Source organism: Triticum aestivum, chromosome 4A (assembly GCF_018294505.1).
Source record: "Triticum aestivum cultivar Chinese Spring chromosome 4A, IWGSC CS RefSeq v2.1, whole genome shotgun sequence".
In the NCBI taxonomy this organism is placed as follows: domain Eukaryota; kingdom Viridiplantae; phylum Streptophyta; class Magnoliopsida; order Poales; family Poaceae; genus Triticum; species Triticum aestivum.
The window spans coordinates 337,169,312-337,180,308 of NC_057803.1; positions in this window are offsets into that span (position 1 = coordinate 337,169,312).

Sequence of the window (10,997 nt, forward strand, 5' to 3'; positions counted from 1 at the left end):
CTCCTCTGAGTGTTGGTCCAAACTGTCAGCCGCCGGTGGCTACCAGGGGCAACTCTGGGCTGGCCTACCGGAAGTTTAGACAATATGAGTGTGCCCTAAGAAAGAGATATGTGCAGCTCCTATCGGGATTTGTCGGCACATTCGGGCGGTGTTACTGGTCTTGTTTTAACCTTTCAAAGTGTCTTGAAGAACCGAGATACCGAGTCTGATCGGAACGTCTTGGGAGGAGGTCTATTCCTTCGTTGACTGTGAGAGCTTGTCATGGGCTAAGTTGGGACTCCCCTGCAGGGATTGAACTTTCGAAAGCCGTGCCCGTGGTTATGGGCAGATGGGAATTTGTTAATGTCCGGTTGTAGATAACTTGAACCTTAACTTAAATAAAATGAATCAACTGAGTTTGTTACCGTGATGGCCTCTTCTCGGCGGAGTCCGGGAAGCGGACACGGTGTTGGAGTAATGTTTGCGCAGGTTGCTCTCTAGTTTCTCGCTCGCGCTTTGCCTCCTCTTCTCGCTCTATTTTGCGAATAAGTTAGCCACCATATTTGCTAGACGCTTGCTGCAATTCCACATATTTACCTTGTCTTACCTATAAGCTTAAATAGTCTTGATCACGAGGGTGCAAGATTGCTGAGTCCCTGTGGCTCATAGATTACTATTACACCAGATGCAGGGCCTGATGTTTCCGCTCCAGCAGATGCGTTTGAGCTCAAGTGAGAGTTCGACGAAGACTCTCAATGTTACTATGTTTCCTTTCCCGATGATCAGTAGTGGTGCCCAGTTGGGGGCGAATGGGACCGTTGTCGCATGTTGGGTTCTCTTTTATTTTGGCGCCATAGTCGGGCCATGAGTGTTTGGATGATGTAATGTTATTTATGTACTTGATTGACGTGGCGAGTGTAAGCCAACTATGTTATCTCCCCTTTATGATTTATATTACATGGGATGTTGTGAAGATTGCCTAACTTGCGACATATGCCTTCAATGCGATTATGCCTCTAAGTCGTGCCTCGACACGTGGGAGATATAGTCGCATCGAGGGTGTTATATACCCATCGCGACAGTGCGGCGCGCCTGGCTGTGGCTCGAATCCGTCGAAGATCAAGTCTCCGCGGATGTCGGCCATGTAGTTCAAACTTCCAAATCTGACCTGATGGCCAGGGGCGTAGCTTTCAATCTGCTCCAGATGGCCAAGCGAATTAGCCCGCAGTGCAAAGCCGCCGAATACGAAGATCTGTCCGGGGAGAAAAGTCCCACCCTGGACCGCATCACCATCGATGATAGTAGCATCCATCAAGCCTAACGGTGACGACACAGAGGAACTCTCAATGAAAAAACCAATGTCGGTGTCAAAACCGGCGGATCTCGGGTAGGGGGTCCCGAACTGTGCGTCTAGGCCGGATGGTAATAGGAGGCAGGGGACACGATGTTTTACCCAGGTTTGGGCCCTCTTGATGGAGGTAAAACCCTACGTCCTGCTTGATTAATATTGATGATATGGGTAGTACAAGAGTAGATCTACCACGAGATCAGAGAGGCTAAACCCTAGAAGCTAGCCTATGGTATGATTGTTGTTATGGTTGTTGTTCTACGGACTAAAACCCTCCGGTTTATATAGACATCGGAGAGGGTTAGGGTTACACAAGGTCGGTTACAAAGGAGGAGATATCCATATACGTATTGCCTAGCTTGCCTTCCACGCCAAGTAGAGTCCCATCCGGACATGCGACGAAGTCTTCAATCTTGTATCTTCATAGTCTAACAGTCCGGCCAATGGAGATAGTCCGGCTATCCGGAGACCCCCTAATCCAGGACTCCCTCAACGAGGATTTTACCGTGCATTATAATAATGGAAACTACAACGGGTGAAGACTCCGAAGATTAGGAGAATTTGAAGGCCGTGTAGAATTTTCCAGACTATTGAAGCTGTCAATACCGGGATCAAGGTGTATCGGAGAAAGACTGAAACAAGGAGTGTGAAAACTCGAAGTTTTGAAAACCCTAAGGCAGGAGATATCAACTATGGAATGATAGCTCATGGAAATGACAAGAGTAGAAACATGGTTATCCGTGATGTCATTGCCCACTTATGCTATTTGTCACCGGGCTGAGTTAAGCAGACATTTCTTCGGAAGGATTGGATGGAAGAAGGCTGATGGAGCACCTATCAGTAAAATGAAGTTTTAACCTTAGCTGGTGTATCGCCAGAATCTGGAGTAATACATCGAGAAGTTTAAGATGGAGTTGTAGGAAGCTGTATATGACAAGGAATCATTTCGTGAAGAACTCAAAACCCAGTAGCTGAAGGTAGCCAAGCTGGAGGAGCAAAACCTCGAGATACCAGAGACTTGTCAAGAACTGAAGGATAGTACGACCATGGTTCATGCCAAGGATGTTGAAACCCAAAAGTTGGAACGCCACTCCAGAAATATTAAAGGATGTCACGAGAGACTTCGCGTCAACAGAGATGATCTGGCAAAAGAACTTGAGAAGGACAAGCATGATCGGAAGAAGCCCATCAGAGATATGAACAAATCTGGAAGAGTTTGGCGACGTTGAAGATTTATTGACCTTTAGAAGACCAAACCCCTGTTATATACCTACGTTAGATGCAACGATTGTGAGCTGTCATTTGTTTGATGTTTTTCCGACAGCCACAGCAAAATCTCTCTTTTCAAAACCATTGTTTGTATTGTGTGCATCCCTCTCCCTCTCTCTTATCTTACCCCAAACCCACATGGACCCAATAGAGGATGAATGGAGATGAGCTTGTATTTTCTGGACCGATGAGTCAGTTGGAGACAGACCGATGGATTCAGAACATGGAGGATCACATGGAGAATAACCCTATAGTTGGAAATGATATGACCCAACATGCTCTTTAGTGCTTTGAAAGAGGTGCTGCTACTTGGTGGAGGATGTACCAAACCATGAATGGATGGCAAGGAGTAACCACTTGGAGAGAATTAAAGTTGACTCTGCAAAGATCTCACCTTGTGTCCCCGAAGTTGAAGCCTTAAGGAAAGGATATGAGGAAACCTTGTGCATGCAAGATTTGTCGACAAATAGGACACGCCCATAAATAACACAAGGATGAATGCCCTAATTGTGAAGGAAGTCATCCAGTTGAAGAATTCCCAAATAGGCAGATTACTTGTTTCTTGTGTGAAGGGACCACCCATTATCCTACTTAGTGTCACATATACCCCATGGTATGAAGAACCATACAACATAAGAAAGAAGTAAAGAAAGGAGCCCTTGTGGAAATATTGGAAGAACTAGTGATGAAGGAAGATGTGGAGGACACACCTAAAGAGGACCCGAGTAAACCCTGCACTAAGTCTTGCTATTCATGTGGAGAAGAAGGACACGTCTCCCAAAATTGTTTGAATGGGGATCTAGTAGAATTCCCGACGGAGGAAGTAGAGTATGACCCAGAAGAAATAGAATCCATGATTGAAACGGAAAAGTCCAGAAAGAGAAGTAGATTGGATACTAGGAAGGACCTGAGTCATAACACCTATTACAGGTGCAAGCAGTCAGGGCACTACCTCAGCAGTTGCCCAAAAAGGAAACCTCGAGACTTGCCAGAAGTAATATGTTTTCATTGTAATAGAGCAGGGCACTTTGCTAGAGGATGCCCCAAGGAGAAGGAGACTTGTGCTAGATAGTGAGTTTGCAACAAAAGAAATGGAGTAGTAGAAGTGAGAACATTTTCTTTTATATTGAGGTGTTGAGTTGAGACATGTAATGGAAAAGCGAGAGATTGTCATCAATTGAGAGTGAATAAAGTTAGCATCGTTGGTACTGATATGGATTTTATGAGTTATTACTCTATGAAGAAGGATTTTGACCATTTCTGAGGATATGAGAAATATGGTCGAGGGAAGATTTGTGCATTTTAAGGGTGGTAGTACCCTATAAGAACCCTTGACACCTGGAAAAGATAAGGATACTCCACTGAGTGGATTTCGGACAAAATGAATACAAGTTTTGTCTCGATATGTGTGATACCCCAAGAGTGTGTGGGATGAAGTTGGAGACCGTCAGTTGTTTGGACCAAATGTTATCAAGGAGTCAAAGTAGAATGTTAAGTTGATTCGAGATAGACTGAAGGTAGCTCAGACCAGGCAGAAGAATTACGCAGACTAAAAAACGCAAGGATGTAGTCCATGAGATTGGAGACAGAGCATGTCTTCGTGTGACCCCTCTGCGAGGAGTTAAACGAGTTGGAGTTAAGGGAAAGTTAGCCCCGAGATTTGTAGGACCATACCGAGTTTTAGATCGTATGGGAGAAGTGGCCAACAAGTTGGAGTCACCCGAAGGACTGTCAGGATTTCATGATGTGTTTCACGTTTCCCAGTTGAAGAAATGGCATGCAGAGATGGCCAATATTCCCTTGTAAGGACGCTTGACCCTGGAAAGGATAATGATGTTCCATGAAGTGGAGTATGGACTCCATAAGTATAAGTTTATATCTCGGTATGTGGGATATTCCACGAGGATGAAGAGATAAATTACTATTGGATATAAAGGAGGTATGATGTCAGAAATATGGATCAATGGAAGCTCCATGATGAGTCTGAGTAATCATGTCCTAGTTTGGTGCCAATAGAAGGAAGGAAGACAATACAATTGGATGGATTTTAAGTATGCTAGGAAGCTGGAAGTTGGATGTTGGAATAATGATAAGTTGCCCAGAGGATAAGTTCAAGGTTTAGAAGTGATGAGATGGGCCATAACCCACAGGCCCCGGGACCTGGCAAGAAGCAAGCACACTCTTGCTGGAGGAAAAATCCTGGAAGAGGATATGCCCTTATCGATATACAATCTTATAGGAGTAACGCAAAACCTGAGAGTTGTGAAGGAACGATAGATGGTTGTTTGGCTTGCAGAATCTATGGATTTATCCGAACTTGGTTCGTCGACAAGAGAAATTCTGCAATGCTTGTGAGGATGACCGAGTGTTAGAATGCGAGATTCACTAAAGCATATACAGGGTAATGATTTGGGTGCGGGATGGATTGATCACCATACCGACTTACTCTTACTATTCGCCTTGCTATATGGGATGGTAAATCTGAGTGACTTACCTATAGTAGAGAGACGACAATCAAAACCCTGTTTAAACCTTAGAATGGTATAGCAATTTTTCCCTTGTACAAGGCAGCTTTTGCCAACCGTAGGTTATACGGTGAGGATCAACCCAGAACCATTTCCTGCAGGAGAAACCATAAATTGTTGACCACCATGAGATATCGATTAGTTGTTTAGTACTAGCGCCAGACCCGTCAGGTAAGAAGACACAGTCTCGGAATAACCTTACCAAGATTAAAGGACAAAAGAATTGAGGAAAAGGTTATGTCGTTACCGGAAGAGCCCAGAGAAAGGAATTATACTGAAGATCTGAGAAGACCGGCCCTGTCAAGAATAAGGATGGAGTATATGAGTATTGATGGGACCGTAACAATGTTTCTAAGGGTGGTAGCACCCGAGACCCCGAAGACGATCGATGGATTTTGAGAAGACCCCGAACCTAACCTATTTCTTTCTAGCCTCTTCGAATCTCGAGGACGAGATTCATTTTAAGGGTGGTAGGTTTGTAACATCCCAAAATTCTAAATTTTGAAATGTTATAATAAATAGATAGATTTGATTGATTGTCTGAAAGTGAGTGAATTCGAAACTTTCTGAAAGTTAAATGAGAGGGAATAAAAGGACTTTCCCAAACTTTCATATTTGCTTTCTGATCTCCATGAATTCAAATTCTTTTCAAATACAAAACCCTTGAGCGAAGATGATATGACTTCTTCCATTTAAATTAAATGAAAGGGTATTTGAAAATAATTGAATTTCATTTTGAAATATTTCAATTCATAAACTTCATGCAGCTCAATGATTTTCATCAGAGAAGATAAAATGACTTCTTCAAATTATATGAAATATGAGTTGGGAGTTTCAAAAATTAAATTCAAAGTTCTTTTGAATTTACTTTCAATTTGGAGTTATTTGAGTTTTATTCAAATTATTTTTCTCCAAAAATAAAATATATGGAAATTAGGGTAACATGATCCCCTACAACAGAAAATTGGAGAGAAATAAATTTGAAATCATTTTGATATTTTTAAAATGATTTTTATTGGATATTATTAGACCAGTAGCACTCTTTGAATTATCTAAATTTTTGTGGATTTTATTTGCCATTATAAAAATGTTCACGTCGTGGAAAATCTTTTTCTGAAAATTTTGATATATAACATGCCTATATAAAGTTTTTATTTTATTTTTGTTATTCGGTTTTCCTTCTGTTTCTATTAAAAAACTGTGCGTGCGGCCCTTATTTATTTATCGCCTACATGCGCAGTATAGTAGCTTCTGGCGCCCTATTGTTTTTTTCTCTTAAATAGGCCACGCCCAACCAGCCTTTTCCTTTTCAGATTTTATTTTCCTTTGGCAAAAAAAATGCAGCACGTAAGTGCGCGGCCGGCCGATGGGCTTTAGGCCGTGCGAGGCGCTTAGCTCTTCTCCTCTGTTTCGTTTATTTTGGTCTTATATTTAGTCCCACATTGCCTAGCCTTTGACCTCTAAGCCTCTTTTCCACCAATAAATATAGACCTATAGAGCCTCCAATAAATCATCTGATTCAAGTTAAATTAATATTTTGGTTTGACTAGATTCTTTAAAGAAAAATATTTTTCTCCTCTCCGAAGCGACTTTTGGAAATTGTCTCCTCTCTTCGAAGTCATCTTTTCTCTGTCTTATAAAGGTATCTTTCTTTGTTTTTTTTCTTCTTATACTTCCGTAGTTTATTATTTTTTAGACTAATACGATAGAATAATTAGATTATCAATTATTCTACGTATTTATACATTAGCCCCTAGCCGTAGCAATTTTTCTTCCGTAAAACAGCTTGGCCTTGATTTTTCAAATAGCCATAACTTTTCACTCGTTTATCCAAATTAGATGAAACCAGCGCCTATAGCTTCGTCTTGTTTTCACCTATGCAGTGAACCTCTCACATCGACTGTTTGAAATTTTCAAATTTCGAAATTTGTTTAGATTCATATTCAAAGTTCTTTTGAACATAACTTGAGTTCTATAACTCTGATTTAGTTGATTCTTTTTGCAAATCGAAGCTCTTGACCTAAACCTTCTGATAAGGCCAAATTCATATAATTTTGGTACTGTTAGAAATTGTTTTATGTTTGAAGACTTATTTGCTTGGTTTTGGTGTTTTCCGATTCGTCTTCTTCGTTCTTCCCGATCTTCTGAGTGATTGCTTATGTGTGGTTACTATTGCTTGCTCCCGATAGATTGAACAGAGTGTGACGAGTAGAACTATCAAGAGTTTTGAGTGTGAATCATCTTCATCAACATTGCAGGCAAGTTCACACTTTGATTGTATCCCTTTATCACCTAGTTTTTATGCATTAGTTCCAATCCTCAAACATTGCATGGTTAAGATGTCATTAACATGTGGGTTGGGAAGTAGCTGATGAGGTAGAACCTATTACCCTGTTACATTTAAACCCTTGGGAGTTACTTACGAATTGCTTATACTGCTATGCTATGCTCGTAGACGTGGTTTGGGTGAGTGAAATCCATGACAGATGTGAGATTGTTAATTAATGGTTCAACTTAAGGTGGCAACTTAAATACACATCTGGGTGGATTGAGGCACCTGGAGTACCTAGTGTTGCCTGTATTTTTAGAAATCCCGGAGTACCCGTGTGATCTTCCTATGGACCGCCAACCAGACTCAAAGGGATCATAAGATTATTCATGCTAGAAACTTCCGTGTGCAGCCATAAGCTATTATGGGCTCTAGCATAGTTGAGTAAGTTACGTGAAGCTCTTGAAGAGGAAGATCAGCAGGTAGTGGGATGTAGGTTTGGTATGGTGTGTCCGGAGTAGAGAGTTAATGTTTCTGAAAGACTGTGTCTCGGTCATCTATTTGTCAAACACCTTGTAGTGTGAGAAATCCAACGGAAGCGATAGAGTCTTGTGGGGAAAAGTGCCCAAACCTCTGCAGAGTGTACAAACTAATCATGGTTAGCCGTGTCCCCGGTTATGGACAATCTTGAGTATCTGGTCCTTGGATTATCCTGATGGTCTCAACACGTTACTTAAATAATTTATTGGGTTAATGATTATTATTTTGGGATTGAGTTGGAGGAACATTATCAATATTTTCAACCAACTTTGTAGCTAAATAAAATATATTCCGTTGCAGTAGGGAAAAATTGGCTTTACGCAAAAACATTATAACCATAGAGCTTTTCCACCAGCCATATATGCATGTAGTGATAGCTATTATTCATTACTATCCTATGGTGTGAATTTACCAGTACATTCAATGTACCGACCCTCTATGGCTGCAACATCTCATGTTGCAGGACTTCTTACGACGAGTAAGTGATACGTTAGGGTTACGATTTCTACACACAACTTTGCCGTTGGTGTTGATGGGAATCCACAACCTTGTTTTTACTTCCGCTATTTGGATTGAGGTAATAGTATTAACGTTACATTATACATGTGATTTACCTTTGTTAGAAATCTTCAAGTACTGTGTGTGTCAGCATACCGATCCAGGGATGACACTTAAGCACAGAGACTTGACCGTCTAAGGTCGGGTCGCTACAAGTGGTCAAGCCTATGCGGAAATGGTGGCGGTGGTTGATGAAGAAGCAACCGTGCCTAAGTAGCCTAGACACCTTAGGAGACTCAAATCACTCCTCAGGCAAACACTAATGCGATGGGGATCAATATTGGTTAGGTTGCAGAAGTCGGTGGTGGAGTAGTGGATGATGTGGTGGAAGCCCTAGGCAAAGATGCCAAAAATGTCAAAATTTGATGGAGTCAAAAAATATTGTTGGTATTTTTGTTGTAAGGGGGATGTCAAGAGCTTTTCAATGAGCTAAAGAATGTGAAAATCGGACTCCGGATGAATTAGTTATGGACAAAACAAAAATCAGCTGAAAAGGGAATGTACAGGTTACGGACGTCCGAAGATGGTCGGACGACCGGCGGCCAGACGTCCGGGTGGGCTCGGAAGTCCATAAATTGGGCTCGGGTTAGCGGTTCCGGATGTTCAGAAAAGGTCGGACATCCTGTCGTTCCAGGGGCTCTAGACGTCCGTGAAAGGTCGGTCGTCCGGTGGGTCAGGGTCAATGCGGGATTTGAGATCCGAGGCGTGATTTTGGGCGGAAAATGGAGATTTTCTGGTCAAACTTGACGAGATTTCATGGGTGAAAGCTGGGGAAACTTGGGGAGATGCTAGATCCACTTGAAACCAAGCAAATCTATGGATCAAATCCAACAAAACTTAGTCAAACTAACAAATCAGAAAAAAAATTGGGCTATTTTTGGTGGGGATTTTCAAAATTAGGGAAGAACACAACAAAATCAAGCTAGAAAACAAAGAGTGGACGCTCCGAAATTGTGATCAACGTGGCTCATGATACCAAGATGATGTAGGGTGGGAACTCCATAGGCTAATCTTTCACGAAAGGAGCGGATCCCGCGATGAACACGAAGAACACGAGGAGGGAAACGAGGGGAAAATCACAAGGGGAACACAAGAGAACACTCAAACCAAAAAGTATGATCACACATGCGCTAGATCCATGAACACAAAGGGAGATACAAGATCCAAAGTCAACAACGGACGATACAAAATGTAACCGGTCTTCTCCGTGAGGAGGTCTTGATGGGGCCGCCCAAGAGGGGGTCTTGATGATCTTCTCCGCAAGGAGGTCTTGAATCCAAAGGGATCTTCTCCAAAGAGGCCGCGGTCTCTCTCGAGGAGTAGATCCGATGTGGATGAGCAATGCTCTATCTCTCAAATGAGCTAAACCAATGCTAACCCTCAAATGGTGGAGGTGGAGGAGTATATATAGTCTAGGGCCACGAAGGGGTAAGTGAGGATGAAGGGATACATGGGCCCAGCCCGATACACAGTGAACAGATAGGCGTCGGACGTCCGGTGGGTACCGGACGTCCGGTGGCTCACGAGGGTCCGGTCGTCCGGCACTTGTTGGACATCCGGCGTTTTGGCTCGGTTGACATGGCGCCGGATTTCAGGAGACGGTCAGACGTCCGGTCGCTGGAGTGTGTCAGACGTCCGAGACTTGTCGGACGTCCGCTTGTTTGGCTCGGGTGCGGGATCGCCGGTTGTCCGGTCTGGGCCGATCGTCTGGTGGGTCTTCAGGCGTCGGACGTCTGGTCCCGGCCGGTTGTTCGGTGTCTAGAGCTTCTTCCATAGCTCTTCTTCTTGTTCCTCGTGCTTGGTGTCCTCGCCTTCTTGTCCATGGGCTTCCTCTTGGTTCCTGGTCATGCATTGCACACATGTTTGAGGTAGTAGCCATGGCTCACATATGGAAAGTGATGGTTCGAAGAGCTGCGAGTTCACCTTGTGTCCAATGGTGTATAGATGAGGTCTCGTCTTATGTTCTCTTAGGGCTTGGAGAGTAGTCGGAGTGTACTTGGGGATGATGGTGGGATGCTCCGCATCACAAGAGCACACCTTCCGGGCCTGCGCAGAGCTCTTCTTCTTCCATGGCATCAATAGGGCACACAAGTGATATTATTTGTCGTCCTTGTGAGGGAAGAGGACATTTTGCGAGAGAATGCAAATCTTAGCATGTGATGATTGCTACTGAGGATGGTGGGTATGAGTCCGCTAGTGACTATGATGACTAGACTATGGCTCTTATTACACATGAAGAACACGGTGGAGATGATTCTGATCATGAGACGCAATACATGGCTGCTGAAGCTGCTGACAGGTATGAATGTTTAGTTGCTCAACATGTTTTGAGTGTGAAGGTTACACAAGCTGAGCAAAACCAGAGGCATAATTTGTTCCGTACAAAGGGAGTTGTGAAGGAACGTTCTGTTCGCGTTATCATAGATGGAGGGAGCTGCAATAACTTGGCTAGCATGGAGATGGTGGAGAAGCTATCTCTCACCACAAGACCACATCCACATCCTTACTA